The sequence below is a fragment of the Oncorhynchus gorbuscha genome, linkage group LG03, assembly GCF_021184085.1.
Source record: "Oncorhynchus gorbuscha isolate QuinsamMale2020 ecotype Even-year linkage group LG03, OgorEven_v1.0, whole genome shotgun sequence".
In the NCBI taxonomy this organism is placed as follows: Eukaryota; Metazoa; Chordata; class Actinopteri; order Salmoniformes; family Salmonidae; genus Oncorhynchus; species Oncorhynchus gorbuscha.
The window spans coordinates 89,733,379-89,755,550 of record NC_060175.1 but is presented as its reverse complement, the minus strand read 5'-3'; the positions used below and the strand labels follow the sequence as shown (position 1 = coordinate 89,755,550).

General features: G+C 43.4%; 1 pseudogene; it reads left to right on the top strand.

Moving 5' to 3' along the window:
* The window catches only part of LOC124032174, a 308,194-nt pseudogene that overhangs the window by 268,794 nt on the left and 17,228 nt on the right, over window positions 1-22,172 (top strand).

Genomic DNA, 22,172 nt, shown 5'->3' with positions numbered 1-22,172 from the left:
CCCTCCTGCAGCAAAGCACCCCCACAACATGATGCTGCCACCCCGTGCTTCACGTTTGGGATGGTGTTCTTCGGCTTGAAAGCCTCCCCCTTTTTCCTCCAAACATAACGATGGTCATTATGGCCAAACAGTTCTATTTTTATTTAATCAGACCAGAGAACATTTCTCCAAAAAGTAAGATCTTTGTCCCCATGTGCAGTTGCAAACCGTAGTCTGGCTTTTTTATGGTGGCTTTGGAGCCGTGGCTTCTTCCTTGCTGAGCAGCCTTTCAGGTTATGTCCGTATTGAACTTGTTTAACTGTGGATAAAGACCTTTGTATCTGTTTCCTCCAGCATCTTCACAAGGTCCTTTGCTGTTGTTCTGTGATTGATTTGCACTTTTTGCACGTGTTAAAGGAATTCTACAATTCCTATATGTGTTCATTAACCAATTCAATTAAAATCACTGTCTGTTTCTAAGAATTTGTAAGATCCGTATTTGCATAAAATAGACAAGAGACTAGTCTACCAAAATTAGCCAATAGAATTTATTCTTGAGAGCACTGGTCATAGAACGCTGTACAACAGTTTATATATCAAATATGACGTCATAGGTTATAAAATGTACCTCCTCTTCTCGACCAGGACAAAGCAGGTTCAAAAGTTAATTCCAGCTCACCAGCGCACATACCTGACACACTATATCTGGATTTACTCCTGAAGTCTCACCATAGTCTATTACCACTTAGCAGATAGTTCCAGATAAGGAAAACCTGGAGGGGCTCTCGCTGTCTTATTTTAATTAATCATGCTACTTTAGACACACACACATACATTCCTTCTTCCACAATGGTTATCATTTCCAATTACCCCTTATCCATGCTACATAACCTCTTTCTTAGGAACTAACATTATTCATCAGATATCGTAAAACAGGGTAGAGTTTAATTAGTTATAGTTCTATTTAAATGTAAATATTGTTTAGTCATTATTCATAAAATTCCTAACAGCACCAAAGTACATTCATCTCTAGGAGACAGAACTCCTTCCTGAGTGGTATGACGGCTGCGTGGTCCCATGGTGTTTACACTTGCGTACTATTGTTTGTACAAATGAACGTGGTACCTTCAGGCAGGCGTTTGGAAATTGCTCCCAGGGATGAACCGGACTTGTGGAGGTCTACAATATGTTTTCTGAAGTATTGGCTGATTTCTTTTGGTTTTGCCATGATGTCAAGCAAAGAGGCATGGAGTTTGAAGGTAGGCCTTGAAATACATCCACAGCTACACCTCCGATTGACTCAAATGATGTCAATTAGCCTATCAGAAGCTTCTAAAGTCATGATATCATTTTCTGGAATTTTTCAAGCTGTTTAAAGGCAGTAAACTTAGAGAATGTAAACTTCTGACCCACTGGAATTGTGATACAGTGAATTATAAGCAAAATAATCTGTCTGTAAACAATTGTTGGAAAAAGTACTTGTGTCATGCACAAAGTAGATGTCCTAACCGACTTGCCAAAACTGTAGTTTGTTAACAAGAAATTTGTGGAGTGGTTGAAAAACAAGTTTTAATGACGCCAACCTAAGTGTATGTAAAGTTCCGACTTCAACTGTATGACATACAGTATACACAGCCCAAACGGCCTTCAATAAACATCCCGGTATTAGTATATAGCTGCCAGTGGCTCATTGAAATGGAGAGGACATATGAAAAATGTAAAACCCCTCGCTATGTCGAGATCACAACTTATTTTTCTCATGATCACTACATAACTAAAGTTGCTTTGTCGAGATCACGAAAGAATCAGAAGTAGCACGCATCATCCATTCATTTGTGCAGATGCACGATAACCACCTCATCAAGGAGCCCTGTGGCTGCAATGATCGCAATGTGCTCTTGGGGCGTCTTTAAGCCCTGAACAATGTCTGACAGGCAATTCTGTCTCCCAGGCTGCACCCTGCCGCCAAGACCACAGTCAATCCCATGCAAAGGATAACGCAGCTAACTTGGCTAGTCTTGTGAGATCGATAATTATCTAGTTAGTCTTGTTGGCTATCTAGCAAGCTAGCTTGTTATCTATGCTGGTTGTTAGCTTGCATAACCGATATATATAGTTCATGGATATTATTTACAATTACAGTGGGTGAGCTCCATCCCTGACAGGTTGATCAGATTACATTTTAGTCTCAGATGCTGATAAATCAGGATGCTGCCTCATAGGCGGTTTCATAGGTAAGGCTCCTTGAAGACCGACTAGCTGTCAAATTGCTTTAGAGGCAGATACATATCTGATCCAGGGGGTGAGCTCTATTCCAGGCAGGCTGATCAGATTCAATAGCCTCAGAGGCTGGTGTCAGGATGCTGCCTTGTAGGCTGTTTCAATGGTAAAGATCCTTGCAGGCAGATTAGCTGTCAGTGCTTTATAGGCTGATGCATATCATCCAGAGTGGGTGAGCTCTATTCTTGGCAGCTGATCAGATTCAATAGCAGCCTCAGAGGCTTGTAAATCAGGAGGCTGACTTGTAGGCTATTTCATATGTAAGGCTCCTTGCAGACAGCCTACAAGGCTGCACCCTGACTTATCAGCCTCTGAGGCGGCAATTGAATCTGATCAGCTTGCCAGGAGTAAAGCGCACCCTCTCTTGATCATATACATAATGCATTGGCTGCTAATCTGCCGGCAATGAACTTTACCTATAGACGTGTTGGTTGTATAGCAACAGAAACGATGCACTCGCAACCATGGAGCAAACAGATGAGGGTGCCTTATCTATCTAACCCATCTATGAAACTACAAGGCAGAATCCTGACTTATCAGCCTCTGAGGCTGCTATTGAATCTTATCAAGCTCTGAGCCTGAAATGTAATCTGATCAGCCTGTCAGGAATAGAGCAAACAAGTGAGCAAACAAGTGCCCCTTACAATCATACACATACTGAATCAGATATGCAAGCTAACGACCAGAATAGAAAACAAACTAGCTAGCTAACCGGACTACCTAGCTAACTAGCTAGCAGCGCTCTTGCTCACAAGACTAGCAAAGTTAGCTGCATTGTTGCTTACATGCGATTGGCTGTGGTATGGGCGTGGCAAAGAGCCTGGGAGACAGAGCTGCCTGTCAGGCATCGTTCAGGGCTTAAATGCCCCACAAGGGCTTAACTGCCCCGCAAGCTGATTTAAAAAAATGTTTTACCTTTATTTAAGCAAACCAGACAGCACAATTTTATTTTATTATTTTTTATTGACGGATATGCAGGGGCACACTCCCAACACTCAGACATTATTTACAAACTAAGCATTTGTGTTTAGTGAGTCCACCAGATCGGAGGCAGTAGAGATGACCAGGTATGTTCTCTTGATAAGTGTGTGAATTGGATCATTTTCCTGACAAAATGTAACGAGCACTTTTGGGTGTCAGGGAAAATATATGGAGTAAAAAGTCTATACTTTTGTTTAGGAATTAAGTGAAGTAAAAGTTGCCAAAAATATAAATTGTTAAGTACAGATACCCAAAAAAACAGTAGTACTTTAAAGTACTTTTTACTTAAGTACTTTACACCACTGTTCCCAGCTAGTTAGTGGTGGGGAGTTTCCTGTTTTTGTTTTGGCTGGAGATAAGCTGAGCACATTTTCCTAGTCTTTATTGATCTGGCTGGGACTAGCTGACTTAATACACCCAGGCTGGAATGATTGAGGATGAGGGGAAGGAGAGAGTGTTTTAGGCTGTACCTTACTTCTTTGTTCATTCATCAACCCCAAAGCAGTTGTTTATGGAGCAGACTCCAAGGAAACATATTTCAGCTCCTGACCAACGATGCCTTCATGCGGGAACTGTCTGTGCTAAACGTTATGCAAACTGATTTGTGTGTTAGTGGACTGGGTATAGTGCCACAACTAACCACAGCACACTCCCATTTTAAAGACAGTTGCCAATGCTGATACTGACACTTCCTTCTCACTTATTCCTCTCCTCTCCCTCTACTCTACCAGGTGACGTCATCGTGGACATCAACGGACTGTGTGTCCTGGGGAAGACTCATGCTGACGTGGTTCAGATGTTCCAGTCTATCCCAGTCAACCAGTACGTGGACATGGTGCTGTGTCGGGGTTACCCCCTCCCTGTGGACCCCAGTGGGAGTGACGATGTCTCCTCGTGGGACATAGCCACAGCCCTGGCCCCCGAAGCCACCCCTTCACTTTCGACCTCTAACCCCCAGGAGATACACTATGTCACCAGCCCAGACGGCACCCTCCCAAGACGGGTACAGTACCACCAGTTCCTCCCTAGGTTTCTTCCTTTTAGGGAGTTTTTCCTGGCCACTGTGCTTCTGTTTTTGCTTGCTGTCAGGGGTCTAGCCTGGGTTACTATAAAATCACTTTGTGAAAACTGCTGATGTAAAAAGGGCTTTATAAATAGATGTGGGTGATTTTGATTTGATTGATTGATTGACAGACAACAGCTGTCCCAGCCATGTCCAACGGGGGGCGCCACTTCCCTGAGGGTCCAGACCTCACGCTGTTGCAGCCGGAGCTGGTGGGTGTACCCCTGGTGAAAGGGCCAGGAGGGTTCGGCTTTGCCATTGCAGACTGCCCCCTGGGCCAGAAGGTAAAATGCATTGAATGAATTTCCGGTAACACTTTACCATAGCCCCCCTTATGTATGACTGGTGTTATAATGCCAAAGGTGTGGACTCGAGTCAGATGACTTGGACTCGAGTCACAAATTTTATGACTTGAGACTCGATAGAAAATAAAAAGACTTGACTTGGACTTGGAGCCTTCTGACTTGGGACTCAACTTTGGTTTTGTAACGTTTTGTCACTCATTTTGTTGCACACTCTGTGGATTACTCTCCATGCAGACAGAGACAGTATAGCGCTTGCAAAACAACAGATTGGCTAGTGAAACACTCAGCCCTCTGATTGGACCAGCAAACTGTCAATCAACACATGTCGGGTGAGGTAGTGCAATGAGGTTTTGACGGGTTGCGAGTGTGAAACTGAAGGGAGAAAAACATATATTTTTCATACATATAGCCTACCATTTGTATTTTATATTTATACCTTTGCTTATTCGATCTTGTCACTGACATAAGCCTATGGTATTGCACCAAATGTTTGTTTCAAAAACATCTTATTAGTGCTTCAGAACCAAAAAGTTGTGCGTTTTGACTGTTGACCAATGAGCAGTCATCAGCATTTGTGCGCAAAGGCGGGCGCACATATCCAGGTTAGTGATCAGAAAGCACTAGATTAATTTTCTCCGGTTTTGCCTGACAAAAACAGAGTAGCCTACCTACATTGCTATGGACACATCTTTGCCACATATAGGCTACCTGGTGATTTCATTGATCATTTTTATACTTCAGATAGGCCTAGTTTGGGTGGGTTATAATTATATAGATGCCTCGGTGGTGGTACTGCATGTCTATAAAGATACCTGTAACATCGCACTACCTTCAATACTTATGGGATGAAGATGTAACATTCTGGCAAATTAATTACGAGAAAGAAGAATGCTACAGACAGATCATGCTTTCCATCCAATCCTGCAACCCCTGTTGCATACAGGTAGGCTGTATGATCCTGTAACCCCTGTTGCATACAGGTAGGCTGTATGATCCTGCAACCCCTGTTGCATACAGGTAGGCTGTATGATCCTGTAACCCCTGTTGCATACAGGTAGGCTGTATGATCCTGTAACCCCTGCTGCATACAGGTAGGCTGTATGATCCTGTAACCCCTGCTGCATACAGGTAGGCTGTATGATCCTGTAACCCCTGCTGCATACAGGTAGGCTGTATGATCCTGTAACCCCTGCTGCATACAGGTAGGCTGTATGATCCTGTAACCCCTGCTGTATACAGGTAGGCTGTATGATCCTGTAACCCCTGTTGCATACAGGTAGGCTGTATGATCCTGTAACCCCTGCTGTATACAGGTAGGCTGTATGATCCTGTAACCCCTGCTGCATACAGGTAGGCTGTATGATCCTGCAACCCCTGTTGCATACAGGTAGGCTGTATGATCCTGTAACCCCTGTTGCATACAGGTAGGCTGTATGATCCTGTAACCCCTGCTGCATACAGGTAGGCTGTATGATCCTGTAACCCCTGCTGTATACAGGTAGGCTGTATGATCCTGTAACCCCTGTTGCATATAGGTAGGCTGTATGATCCTGTAACCCCTGCTGCATACAGGTAGGCTGTATGATCCTGTAACCCCTGCTGCATACAGGTAGGTCATATGATCCTGTAACCCCTGTTGCATACAGGTAGGCTGTATGATCCTGTAACCCCTGTTGCATACAGGTAGGCTGTATGATCCTGTAACCCCTGTTGCATACAGGTAGGCTGTATGATCCTGCAACCCCTGTTGCATACAGGTAGGCTGTATGATCCTGTAACCCCTGTTGCATACAGGTAGGCTGTATGATCCTGTAACCCCTGCTGTATACAGGTAGGTCATATGATCCTGTAACCCCTGCTGTATACAGGTAGGCTGTATGATCCTGTAACCCCTGCTGCATACAGGTAGGCTGTATGATCCTGTAACCCCTGCTGCATACAGGTAGGTCATATGATCCTGTAACCCCTGATGTAAACAGGTAGGTCTTATGATCCTGTAACCCCTGCTTCATACAGGTAGGATGTATGATCCTGTAACCCCTGCTGCATACAGGTAGGCTGTATGATCCTGTAACCCCTGCTTCATACAGGTAGGATGTATGATCCTGTAACCCCTGCTGCATACAGGTAGGCTGTATGATCCTGTAACCCCTGCTGTATACAGGTAGGTCTTATGATCCTGTAACCCCTGCTGCATACAGGTAGGTCTTATGATCCTGTAACCCCTGCTGCATACAGGTAGGTCTTATGATCCTGTAACCCCTGCTTCATACAGGTAGGATGTATGATCCTGTAACCCCTGCTTCATACAGGTAGGATGTATGATCCTGTAACCCCTGCTGCATACAGGTAGGCTGTATGATCCTGTAACCCCTGCTGCATACAGGTAGGATGTATGATCCTGTAACCCCTGCTGCATACAGGTAGGTCTTATGATCCTGTAACCCCTGCTGCATACAGGTAGGTCTTATGATCCTGTAACCCCTGCTGCATACAGGTAGGTCTTATGATCCTGTAACCCCCTGCTGTCATATCCAGCTGCATACAGGTAGGATGTATGATCCTGTAACCCCTGCTGCATACAGGTAGGTCTTATGATCCTGTAACCCCTGCTGCATACAGGTAGGTCTTATGATCCTGTAACCCCTGTTGCATACAGGTAGGTCATATGATCCTGTAACCCCTGCTGCATACAGGTAGGATGTATGATCCTGTAACCCCTGCTGTATACAGGTAGGTCTTATGATCCTGTAACCCCTGCTGCATACAGGTAGGTCTTATGATCCTGTAACCCCTGTTGCATACAGGTAGGTCATATGATCCTGTAACTCCTGCTGCATACAGGTAGGATGTATGATCCTGTAACCCCTGCTGCATACAGGTAGGCTGTATGATCCTGTAACCCCTGCTGTATACAGGTAGGTCATATGATCCTGTAACCCCTGCTGTATACAGGTAGGCTGTATGATCCTGTAACCCCTGCTGTATACAGGTAGGCTGTATGATCCTGTAACCCCTGCTGTATACAGGTAGATCATATGATCCTGTAACCCCTGCTGCATACAGGTAGGATGTATGATCCTGTAACCCCTGCTGCATACAGGTAGGCTGTATGATCCTGTAACCCCTGCTGCATACAGGTAGGCTGTATGATCCTGTAACCCCTGCTGCATACAGGTAGGCTGTATGATCCTGTAACCCCTGCTGCATACAGGTAGGATGTATGATCCTGTAACCCCTGCTGCATACAGGTAGGCATACAGGTAGGCTGTATGATCCTGTAACCCCTGCTGCATACAGGTAGGATGTATGATCCTGTAACCCCTGCTGCATACAGGTAGGCTGTATGATCCTGTAACCCCTGCTGCATACAGGTAGGTCTTATGATCCTGTAACCCCTGCTGCATACAGGTAGGTCTTATGATCCTGTAACCCCTGCTGCATACAGGTAGGTCTTATGATCCTGTAACCCCTGCTGCATACAGGTAGGTCTTATGATCCTGTAACCCCTGCTTCATACAGGTAGGATGTATGATCCTGTAACCCCTGCTTCATACAGGTAGGATGTATGATCCTGTAACCCCTGCTGCATACAGGTAGGTCTGTATGATCCTGTAACCCCCTGCATACAGGTAGGTCATATGATCCTGTAACAGGTAGGATGTATGATCCTGTAACCCCCTGCTGCATACAGCTGTATACAGGGTCTTATGATCCTGTAACCCCTGCCCTAGGCTGATCCTGTAACCCCTGCTGCATACAGGTAGGATGTATGATCCTGTAACCCCTGCTGCATACAGGTAGGTCTTATGATCCTGTAACCCCTGCTGCATACAGGTAGGTCTTATGATCCTGTAACCCCTGCTGCATACAGGTAGGTCTTATGATCCTGTAACCCCTGCTGCATACAGGTAGGTCTTATGATCCTGTAACCCCTGTTGCATACAGGTAGGTCATATGATCCTGTAACCCCTGCTGCATACAGGTAGGATGTATGATCCTGTAACCCCTGCTGTATACAGGTAGGTCTTATGATCCTGTAACCCCTGCTGCATACAGGTAGGATCTGTATGCATACAGGTAGGTCATATGATCCTGTAACCCTGCTGTTGCATACAGGTAGGTCATATGATCCTGTAACTCCTGCTGCATACAGATAGGATGTATGATCCTGTAACCCCTGCTGATCAGGTCATATGATCCTGTAAGGCTGTAATCCTGTAACCCCTGCTGTATACAGGTAGGTCATATGATCCTGTAACCCCTGCTGTATACAGGTAGGCTGTATGATCCTGTAACCCCTGCTGTATACAGGTGTAAGGCTGTATGATCCTGTAACCCCTGCTGTATACAGGTAGATCATATGATCCTGATCCTGTAACCCCTGCTGCATACAGGTAGGATGTATGATCCTGTAACCCCTGCTGCATACAGGTAGGCTGTATGATCCTGTAACCCCTGCTGCATACAGGTAGGCTGTATGATCCTGTAACCCCTGCTGCATACAGGTAGGCTGTATGATCCTGTAACCCCTGCTGCATACAGGTAGGCTGTATGATCCTGTAACCCCTGCTGCATACAGGTAGGATGTATGATCCTGTAACCCCTGCTGCATACAGGTAGGATGTATGATCCTGTAACCCCTGCTGCATACAGGTAGGCTGTATGATCCTGTAACCCCTGCTGCATACAGGTAGGATGTATGATCCTGTAACCCCTGCTGCATACAGGTAGGATGTATGATCATGTAACCCCTGCTGCATACAGGTAGGATGTATGATCATGTAACCCCTGCTGCATACAGGTAGGCTGTATGATCCTGTAACCCCTGCTGCATACAGGTAGGCTGTATGATCCTGCTTGCTCTGGACTCCAGAAGGGACAGTGTGACATAATATCCCTAGTTAGTATTGACCGCTAACATTAATGACTTTCATCTCAAAATGCAGGTGTTTCTGCGTTTCTATATATTACATTTCTATATCTTGCGTTTTGAAAATGCATCACCGTTTATGGCTGTAATGACGAGCTACATTTGCGCAGTGATTGTGCCTGGGGGTCGCAAGCTTTGAACCAACCAGGTCGAGGGTCAAAGAAGTTAGTAAACCACTGAGCTAGAGAACACCTCTGTATAAAGCCTTATGTAGTAGTAGGTGTTGTAACAACTTGATGAATGGTATATATAAGGAAGCCTACAGTAAAGATTTAACACATGTACTTTCATCTAATTTAATGTAGTTTAAACTAATCCAATATAATGTAATGTAACCTAACCAATGTAATCCCAGGTGAAGATGATCCTGGATGCCCAGTGGTGTCATGGCCTGCTAAAGGGTGATGTAATCAAGGAGATCAACCGTCAGAATGTCCAGACAATGAGCCACTCCCAGGTGGTGGACATCCTGAAAGACCTACCTGTGGGGAGCGAGGTCAACGTGCTAGTTCTCAGAGGAGGTGAGACAGACATATCCGTTATGATATTATAAAGCTCTGCATTACAGCTGCTTCTCCTATGCAATATGCACTTTCTCTCAGTCTATACTAGACAGTGTACGCCTTGAGCAAGCTCATTTCTGGTGTTCAGTTGAGACGGTCATAAGAGTGTCACTAAGATGTGTTTCACAAAACTGCTTCCTCTTTGCAGTAGTTTATGGGCTTGCCGTAGACCAGTGGTTGCCCACCTTTTTTTTGGTTACTGTACCACCAACTGAGTATTGCTCTGCCCGGAGTACCCCAGATGTACCCCTTCATATTAATTTGACCAGTAGGCCGATGGTCTCATGAGTCTTCTCAAGTACCCCTGTGGATAGGTCAAGCACCCCTAGAGTTGGTGTCCTACCCCTGGTTGGGAACTACTGCCTTAGGCCTTGGTAATCAGCGTTGTTATGATAGGAGTGTGGCAGTGCATGCCTTCATCCCAGTCAACATACCTGTGTTCAGAGGAGCTGCCAGACCAAACTGATTGCTTCCACCATAGTCTGACTGGGCCATGCTGCAGTGAAGATGTGGTAATAGTAGTTCATAGAGGAAGTATGTTAGATGGCCGTTCAGCCCTCCCAGAAGCCAGCCCCAGAGCCTCCCACCGTTTAATAAAGCAATTTCATGCTCTAGTCTATCCCACTATCGATCCACTATCCATTTCCCATTTGCACCTCTGCACCTTGACCGGAGAGGAGGGGGGAGGACGAGAGGGAGGAGGAGGAGGAGGACGAGAGGGAGGATGAGAAGGGTATGCTAACACAAGATATATTCAGATAACTGTAGTGTTTGGCTAGGTAGTGATTCATGATGGGGGGGGGGGAATTGTATATTATTTTTGACGATATATCGTATTGTTTTAACAATATTGCAATATTCTTTGCAATTTTCTGTACCTGCACACATTCCAGTATACATAGCTTGTTCTCCATCTTCTTTTTAAATGTGGAGCCAATTTGTTTTTTAGCACTTTTTCCATGGCTGGTCAAATCTCATTTTCTCATGACTCTTGAATTGGAACATCAAATTGCAATAAAATCACAGTATCTAATCGCAATACATATAGAATAGTGAGAATCGCAATGCATATCGTATCGATGATCTTGTATTTTGAGGTACCTGGCATTTTCCAGCACTAGTAGTTATCTCTCAGCTCAGACTTCAATGGCAGGCAGTCTGACATTTTGTGAAGTTGAGAGTAATGGTGAAGATACGGTATGTTCACCTAATGACGTGTGCTCTGAAGAGTCCTAATTGTGCTGAGTGATTAGAGGTCCGTTCCGTTTTGGTTAAAAAATGTAGACATTAAATGCATTATTTGGGTTGAATGATGTAACAACACAGAAAAAAAATATGAATAAAAGTCCCATAATAGTAGTGACTGGCCTGATTACCACTTATTAACCAGCATTTATTTACATTGCTTTACTTTAATTCAATATTTCTTTTATTTGATGACTTTATTATTTAATTCCAAGTCATCTCTATATAGCAGCTGTCTATAACATCTGACAAAATCTCTACTTTAGTAGTTCTTCAAAGTAAATAATTACTTTTATGATTGCTGAATACCAACTATCAATCACTTAGATCACATATTTTCAGGCTCACGAAGCAACTGCTTTCTATCTCTCTCCATCCAGTGTTCTCTCTTCCCTCAGTCCCCATGTTTTGCTCTGCACAGACCGGACAAATTTAAGCGAGAGCGGAAGGGATTATGATCATTGTGGTTCATTACCACGTTTTCTGAGCTAAACATGTAGATGATTGGGCTGTTGGAAACTACAACTTTATAATACATTGCACAATTCAGGCTTGATCTGATTTATCTCTAAAGAAACTGCACATTGAGCTCAAGTAATTGAACTGACGTCGGTCCATTAGTTGTTTAAAAACCGAAAAATTTGAATGAGTCAAGAAGCAGTATGTTCAGCCAGAGATGTGTTGTGTGCCAACTCCTGACTTGTCCTAAGGAGGCCTGGGGGAGGGAGCAGGATCAGGTTATACTGTTGACTCCTCCATGGGAGAATGAGGGGAGACTGGTGGAGGGGCTGGCAGGGTCATCAGGAGGTCACCTAGGGGCTGAGGTATAGAGCCTTGGGTCTATGACCAGGGGGTAACAGCAGCTCTCCACCACTGACAGCCATAGAGAGGGAGAACAGGAACTTGCCTGCTGGGTTGGCCCCAAGCACTATTCAGCTCACTAAAGGGTGCTTCCGCTGTGCAATAATGGTGCTTGCCCTAGGGGGTACTGGTAATACCTATGGGAATGTTCACCATGGTCAATGAAAAGGTGCTGACTGGTGACTGATACCTGTGTGTTGTGGAAGAGTTAGAAAAAAATCCAACCCGGAAGTGGGAAATCTGAGGTTGGTCGATTTTAAACTCAGCCCCTATTGACGATACAGTGGGATATTGGTCATCTTGTACTTCCAAAGGCTTCCACTAGATGTGAACCGTCTTTAGAAACTTGTTTGAGGCTTTTACTGTGAAGAGGGGCTGAATGAGAGGGGAATGAGTCAGAGGTCTGCCAGCAGCCATGAGCTGGTCACGCGCATTCACATGAGAGGTAGCTCCCCTCCCTTTCCTTTGCTTTTCTGAAGACAAAGGAATTCTCCGGTTGGAACATTATTGAAGTTTTATGTTAAAAAACATCCTAAAGATTGATTCTATACATCGTTTGACCTGTTTCTATGGACTGTAACGGAACTTTTTGACATTTCGTCTGCAACTAGTCAACGTACTTCGTGAGTTTTGATTTGTTTACCAAACGCGCTAACAAAAGTAGCTATTTGGACATAAATGATGGACGTTATAGAACAAATCAAATATTTATTGTGTAACTGGGATTCCTGGGAGTGCATTCTGATGAAGATCATCAAAGGTAAGTGAATATTTATAACGTTATTTCTGACTTCTGTTGACTGCACAATATGGCGGATATCTTTTTGGCTTGTTGGGTCTCTGAGCGCCGTATTCAGATTATTGCATGGTTTGTTTTTTCTGTAAAGTTTGTTTGAAATCTGACACAGCGGTTGCATTAAGGAGAAGTATATCTATATTTCCATGGATAACACTTGTATTTTCATCAACATTTATAATGATTATTTCTGTAAATTGATGTGGCTCTCTGCAAAATCACTGGATGTTTTTGGAACTAGTGAACATAACGCGCCAATATATACTGAGATTTTTTTATATAAATATGAACTTTGTCGAACAAACCATACTTGTATTGTGTAACATGAAGTCCTATGAGTGTCATCTGGTGAAGATCATCAAAGGTTAGTGATTAATTATATCTCTATTTCTGATTTTTGTGACTGGAAAATGGAAAATGGCTGTTTTTCTGTGAAATGGCTCTGACCTAACATAATCGTTTGTGGTGCTTTCAATATAAAGCCTATTTGAAATCGGACACTGTCGTGGGATTAACAACAAGATTACCTTTTAAAACGGTATAAGATACATGTATGTTTGAGGAATTTTAATTATAAGATTTTTGTTGTTTTGATTTTGGCGCCCTGGTATTCACTGGTTGTTGTCATATCGATCCCGTTAACGGGATTTCAGCCCTAAGAGGGTCATCAGGAGGTCCCACCACAATGATACAATAATACACATTGTGGATCACTTAAATAGAGTTTTGAGAAACTAAAAACAATCCTAGTCAAAAATGGTACAGGCGTCATGTAGAATGTGTTACATCATCTATACACATGTATGCATAAACAAAACATAGTACAGTGTATAAAATGACAAATATGAACATAACATTTACATTATTGTTAACTGATTACATTTTCATCAAGACCGTTAGTATTTTTGGTGTGTCAAACAGATATACACCACTGGGCTTCTTTTGATGGTCACTGGGCATCTTTTAATGGTCACTGGGATTCTTTTGATGGTCACTGGGATTCTTTTCATGGTCACTGGGCTTCTTTTAATGGTCACTGGGCTTCTTTTCATGGTCAATGGGCTTCTTTCGATGAGGGTGGTAGGTCTAATGCTGATTATCTGAATGGAGTGTCTTACTGTGTAATGGTAGCAACAAGTGGGGAGAATAAATTACAAGGTTAACCCATCTCATTCCTCTTCCCTTAGTCTGTTTGTCTGTTTTGACGTCAGAGATCCTTCCCACGCTGCTGCTTGAACATAATACCACCTACTGGTCAAGTTGAACCATGATCCTGCTGCCGTTTAGTATCAGAGAGTAGAACAGGGAGAGGATATAGAGATGTATGGGGCTGTCATGGTTACCACTCATTATGTAGGGCAGAGTGTGTGTCTAGGGGAAACAGTCATCTTGTATGATGAATGAGAATGTACTGTTTTACAACAGAACAGGGTCAATGGTGTGGGGAAACAGAGATATATAATAATCTATCAGACCTCCATCACAATAACCCAGTCACCCAATATGTCCTCCATAGTAAATGTATTGAGTCATCTTTCTATTTTTTTTATCTCTCTCCCTCTCTCCGCCCCCAGGTCAGACATCTCCCGTGAAGTCTCTAAAACCTGTAAGTTAAAAGAAATGCTTTTAATTACCCTGCTCCTTCTCCTCTCCTCCTCCTGCTGTCCTCTCTCATGCTCTCTCCTCTCTCACAGAGACTGTCTCCTCTCTCACAGAGACTCTCTCCTCTCACAGACTCTCTCTCCTCACTCTCTCCTCACTCCCTCCTCTCTAACAGAGACTCTCTCCTCTCTCACAGAGACTCTCTCCTCTCACAGACTCTCTCTCCTCACTCTCTCCTCACTCCCTCCTCTCTAACAGAGACTCTCTCCTCTCTCACAGAGACTCTCTCCCCTTGGCCTCTACAGGGGATTCTAATGAGAGCCCCTGTGTCCCAAATTGCGCCTTATTCCCTATATAGTGCACTTCTTTTGTTCAGGGCCTATAGGGCTTTGGTCAAAAGTAGTGCACTATGTAGGAGGGAAAAGTGCCATTTGGGACAGATACTGTAGAAAGTGTCAAGTGAGTCTAGGAACTGAGTTAGTAACCCAGCGCTTTTAAACACCAGACAGGAGATGAATTATTAAAACAATCGTGATATAACTTTGTCTTAGTTTCTTTCCCCCACCAGCAAGCAGAGTTGTTTGCTGTTGAGAGAATTATTCAAAGAGCTAACACGAGTTGCGAGCCAAAAACACATACACACAATGGTGTTATTTTTGGAGGCAACCGGCTGACTGGGGTGTGTGAATGTGCTCCTGGAAAACAGCTACTTATCATCCTGGCTGGTAGTAACTGTAGTATGTAGCAGTGGTGTAAGCTGTTAACCTCTCTAGGATAGGGGGACAGTCGCGTCTCACTTGGCCAAAAGCCAGGGAAAATGCAGAGCGCCAGATTCAAATAAAATTATATAACAATCAAACTTTCATTAAATCACACATGTAAGATACTAAATTAAAGCTACACTCGTTGTGAATCCAGCCAACATGTCAGATTTTAAAAAGGCTTTTCGGCGAAAGCATAAGAAGCTATTATCTGATGATAGCACAACAGTAAAAAAAGAGAGTAGCATATTTCAACCCTGCAGGCGCTACGCAGAAATAAAATATATATCATGCCTTACCTTTGATGAGCTTCTTTTGTTGGCACTCCAATATGTCCCATAAACATCACAAATGGTTCTTTTGTTTGATTCATTCCGTCCATATATATCCAAAATGTCAATTTATTTGACGCGTTTGATCCAGAAAAAAACAGCTTCCAATTTGCCACTACAAAATATCTCAAAGGTTACCTGTAAATTTTGCCAAAACATTTCAAAATACTTTGTAATACAACTTTAGGTATTTTTAAACATTAATAATCGATCAAATTGAAGATGGGTCTGTCTGTTTTCAATAGAGGACGAGAGGAAACTAACACCACTTTTCAAGTTTTGGCCAACTCTCAACAGCGTTACCCTTTTCCAAGTTGGCCGTACTTCTTCATTGCACAAAGGAATAACCTCAACCATATTCCAAAGACTGGTGACATCCAGTGGAAGCGGTAGGAACTACAAACTAGTGCCTAAGAAATATCGTTTCCCCATGAGAACGCAATGAACAGACAGTGACCTCAAAAATAAATAATTCTGAATGGTTAGTCCTCGGGGTTTTGCCTGCTACATACGTTCTGTTATACTCACAGACATGACTAAAACAGTTTTAGAAACTTCCGAGTATTTTCTATCCAAATATACTAATAATATGCATATCTTATATTCTTGGCATGAGGGCAGGAAGTGGAAATTGGGCACACTATTTATCCAAAAGTGAAAATGCTGCCCCCTATCCCAAAGAGGTTTTAAGCCATGTTCAATAGTTCTGTTCCTAGAGCCCAGCAGATGCATTCTTAGAGGGATGCCTTCTCTGAACAACAGACTAGAGAAGTCTACTTGGTCAGCAACAAGCCTTTGAACACGGCTCAGAATCAGTGCAGACAAAGCCTTATATTGAGATATATAACTAAGGCTTTGGCTCAGTGGAAGTATTAACATTCATCTTTATAAAGGGACTGTGTTAGTAGAGTTAAGGCCAGCACTGTAGACACTAGGGGGGAAAACTCCTTAGTGTAGTTTGGGGTTACAGAAGAAAGGTAACTCTTCCTAAATCCAACACTATTACACTCAGTGTCTGAGTTGTAGGTTATTCTATACTGTCTATGTTAAAACCGTGATATGAATAAAAAACATAGTTTTAATTTAATCATCTTGTTTATTGTGTTGCAGTGCACTGCTCCCATGTCTCAGCAGAGGCAGGAGAGAAAGGAGAAGGAGATGACAACCAGCACAGAGACCCTCAGCACCCCAGAGCCAGCCCTGACCCCCGCCCCACAGCCCCTTCCCTTTCCCCCCAACAGCATCCACTCAGCCTCCCCCAAGCCTGACCCCCTCAGAACTCTACCTCAAGTCCAAGGCCCTGCTGGACAGCAAACGTGAGTATACACAAACCCATCTGACCTGACTGACGGACAGTCTCTATCCAGTCTCTCACAACACTCTGCTTGGCTGGTTCTTTTAAATGTTCAGTCTGTCACAAGAGACTTCGCATCATACTGTAGTTCACATTTTCCACCTGTCAGACTGATATTACTTAGCAGATTGTCCAAGTCTTATCATTCCACTGCACAGTATCTGGCAGTATCTTCTTCACTAACAATAGTGAGTTGACTCATTGTGTTCTTCTCCCTGTCTTGCCCTGTTTATCCAGCCCCCAACACCAAGGACCTAGATGTCTTCATCAAGAGGAACCAGGAGTCGGGCTTTGGTTTCCGAGTCTTAGGAGGAGAGGGGCCAGATCAGCCTGTAAGTACCCACCCAGAGAGACTGCTCTATCCTGGTTCAGCCAGCATTAAAACTTATTAGGCATCGGCATCCCATCAACGGGACAGTTGTAAATCATGCAGTGCAAATGTCTGTACATACAACAAATGTCTGTACATGTAAGTGTCTTATATCGGCTGAAAGCTTAAATTCTTATTAATATAACTGCACTGTCCAATTTACAGTAGGTATTACTGCGAGAAAATGCCATGCTATTGTTTGAGGAGAGCTCCTAACAACAAAACACTTTTTTCACAGCGATAGGTTTGATAAATTCCCCTCTGAAGGTGAAATGTGTACTTACATTATGAAATCTTGCTCTGATTTATCATCCAAAGGGTCCCGGAGATAACATGAAGTGTTGTTTTGTTAGATAAAATCCTTTTTCATATCCTAAAAAGGTCCATATAGCATGTACGATCAATTTTGTATTTCCACTCATTTAATTTACAAAGAAAGGAATCTGTGAAAATCTCACCCTAAACATTGGTTCAACGAATCCAATCACGTTTGTATGTATTCCTCAGAGATCCTAGAACGTAACAAGACTTCACTATATCATTAGGGGTGTAGTATATCCTATAGGACACCATATTTGGTCAGAGAGCGACGCCTTCATTGCACGCCAATGACGCGGGCAGTCTTCACTTGAACGACTCTAACTTTGTCAAATAAGCACCAATCGGGGTCAAACAAAGCTATCTAGATAGCCAATGAGCTGGGCTTTACGGGTGTAAACAAAATGTAGGTGCTAACCTTTTGCGACAGCATGCCTTTTCCTTTTGGACAAAAATGATAAGAATATTAAAAATTATTTTATGAAAACTGGTTGTTTTACAAATGTGGAGCTTATAATATGGCTACTAATACTGGAAAAGCTAAATAAAAGTCCAAGTATACAGATTTGACGATATTATTGCAGAAAAAGGTAATATGAATGCAAATGTCTGCTTCACGATTTGCCCATATGTACCTGGGTGACTTCACACTAAATGTAATGAACGCTCAAACTTCAAGTTACCTGTGTGAAACTTTGCACATACACTGCTGCCATCTTGTGGATACCATCAGAATTACAACCAGAGTGATGGCTAGAATTGGGACCTTTCTCTTGCATTTCAAAGATGGAGATAGAAAAAAAACTGTTTTTTATTTTATTTTATTCTTCTACCAGATCTATTATGTTATATTCTCCTACATTCAAATCACATTTCCACAAACGTCAAAGTGTTTCCTGTCAAATGGTACCAATAATATGCATATCCTTGCTTCAGGGCCTGAGTTACAGGCACTTAGATTTGGTATGTAATTTTAGGTGAAAATTGAAAAAAAGAGGGCTATCCCTAAGACGTTTTAAAACTCTGGGCACACTGTGGGCTGCTTTCCCGGAACTAGGTTAAGCCTAGTAGTAGAGTTAATCGTGCTTTAAATGGGTTACCCCCATTGACCATGTTTTTTAATCTGGGTCTGGGAAACTGGCTCTAAATCAGGTTAAAGTTATCCCCCTGTGTTTGAGTGTCTTAAATAAATGTCATCATACCTGCCTCTCTCCCTGCGCCAGGTGTACATTGGTGCCATCGTGCCCCTCGGCGCGGCAGAGAAGGACGGACGTCTTCGAGCAGGTGATGAACTCATGTGTATCGACGGGGTGCCAGTCAAGGGCAAGTCTCACAAGCATGTGCTGGAGCTGATGACCAACGCTGCCCGCAATGGACAGGTCATGCTGACAGTCCGCAGGAAATTGGCACATACAGGTATGTGAGTGGCTGGGTGAGTGTGAGTAGACCGTGGGATTTGAGAGGAGAGAAAGATTGAGAAATAAAGAGAAATTTGTGTTTGAGTGTTTATGCATCTCTTCAAAAAGTGCTGATAATTGTGTGAAGTGCTGTGGAATCAGATCCAGTTGGAGGAGAAGATTTCCATGGCACACAGAAAACAAGATGACTGCTGTTCTGTCCTGACAGACTGAAGCCCACGCAGTATACAGCAGCTTTGTTTACACAAAAAAATACGTTTCTATGACAAGAGAGAGAACTTTTGAAATTGCTTTGAATGACAGACATGATCGTACTGGAGGAAATTAAGCATCAATCATATACTCTTTGTGGTTGAAATCAAAGCATGAGTTGACAAGACAAAGATTCAAGAAAACCAACACATAGGCTCCACATGAAAGATTGACTGAGGCAGAATTGACTTATCAAACATTTCTTTCCAAATATTTCTTTCCTATTCTGTGCACAGATATGCCAAACACACATCAGTGAGTCTTTCTATACCGTAATTGTGGGGTTCATTTTCAAATGAACACTAGTATGACATTGATACAGCCTAAAATGAATCATTGGTGGCCTAAACTGAGCATTATAAACAACTTTAAGAGGCGGCAGAAAGCTTACCGGTTAAAGAGGCGAGTCAGCAATCCGTCTGGAAAATATCTGGCGAGAAGTGAGCTGGTAACTGGAGACTTGCTAGTATCAAATCCTACATGACATTGCCTGCCGTTGTGCCCTTGAGCAAGGAACTTAACCCCCCACAACAACAGCTCCCCGGGTGCTCAGTGAGGCAACCGCAGCGCTCCAAAACCTGTATATGTATGTCAATGGAGGCTGGTGGGTGGAGCTATAGGAGGATGGACTCATTATAATGGTTGGAATGAAATGGATGGAACGGAGTCAAACGTGGTTTCCATATGTTTGATGTGTTTGATACCGTTCCATGAATTACATTCCAGCCATTATAATGAGCCCTTCCTCCTATAGCTTCTCTCACCAGCCTCTACTGATGTATGTGTGTCTTTCGGAGGAAGTAAAATTGAGGTTGGAACGTGTAAAATGACCAATAAAATTAACTCATACCTTTGAGCTTTCATAAGAATGGCTGTGAGAGAGAGACCATAAACAACCCGACAATTACATGAATATAATGTAGACAGTAAGTTATCCCAACTGAACCCATATAAAACTATTTTTCTCTGTGTGTGTGATCAGAGGGCAGTGGAGAGGAGGATGGTGGTAGTGGTCAGCAGCAGGTGGCTCCAGCCCTGGTCAATGGCTCCCCCAAGCTGCCCCGCATCCAGGTCCCTACAGCCAGCTCCCCCCACCAACCAGAATGCTACGACGTCACCCTGCAACGCAAAGACAACGAAGGCTTTGGCTTCGTCATCCTTACCTCCAAGAACAAGCCTCCTCCCGGAGGTGAGATATATTCCAACTCTACTCCAACTCTGTATGGATGATGCTGTTTGGCAATTTAGAGACAGTTCCCTCCAATACAACACATAACCTCCATGCTTGTATTCCACTCAATCACAATGTAGACTATTTTCAATGCCTCTTATTTCAAGTAGATTCAAGTAGAGAAAATAGCTTTGTTTTTGCATAATTGGTCTTTCCAAGCTGTTTAATCTCTTGTCATTACTGATTGGGTAACACACAGAGCACGGTATTGAGCCACGCAGCATGCCATCTCTCTCTCTTGCTGTCACTCCTTTTGTCTCTCCCTGTCTTTCTGTCTATCAATACTTGAGTTTGTGTGTACACTGAACTAATGGTACAGACAGGAGGCATGGAGTAGTGAGGTTCACTATACGTAAAGAACATGAAGTACTTCCTATGAGGGAGATGACAAAGGACAATATAAAGACTCTTTCAAAATTGTGTTTGGTTGAAATTGTCAAGAATTATAATTAAAGCTTTATTTAGCTTATTGAATACTTGTTTTTTTTAATTATTTTTACCTTTAGGCAAGTCGGTTAAGAACAAATTATTATTTTACAATGAAGGCCTACCCCGACCAAACCTCCCCTAACCCTGACAACACTGAGCCAATACTGCTTTGATACAATGAATAACCAGTTTGGTACAATGAAAAACCATAACTGCTTTACAAATACCATCTGCAGTAGTACCTGACAGAGCGGAGCTAAATGGTCCTGTCGTCTCGTTCACTCTCTGATGCTTCAGTTATCCCTCACAAGATTGGTCGCATCATCGAGGGCAGCCCCACAGACCGTAGCGGTCAGCTGAAGGTGGGCGACCATATCTCAGCGGTCAACTCCCAGTCCATCATGGAACTGTCCCACAACGACATCGTCCAACTCATCAAGGAGGCCGGCAACACTGTCACCCTCACTGTGGTGCCAGAGGATGGTGAGACCTTCCACAGACACACTGCACTCTGGGAAATGGAGCCTTACTTGATATGGGATTCTGTAGTATTGTTTTAATGTTTACTGTGGAATGGGGAACTACTAAATTTGTTAGTCTTGCATTTTCAGTTTTTGTTATTTTGATATTGCTAGATAAAGTGAAAAAGGAAAGGTTGGAGAGGATGAAATGTTAGTTTGCATGACATTCCATACTGAATGTCTTCTGTGTTCCTTTAGAGAACAGTGGCCCTGCATCTGAAACCAGTTCAGCCAAGCAGAGCCCTGCAGCACAGCACAGAGCTATGGGCCAGCAGCCTGCCAGCCACACTGACAGGTACAGGAGCGGACACACACACACACACACACACACACACACACACACACACACACACACACACACACACACACACACACACACACACACACACACACACACACACACACACACACACACACGAACACACGAACACACGAACACACACACACACACACACACACACACACACACACACACACACACACACACACACACACACACACACACACACACACACACACACACACACACATCACTACATGGCCCATCCTGAAGACAAGGGGATGGAAGGGAAGGATTA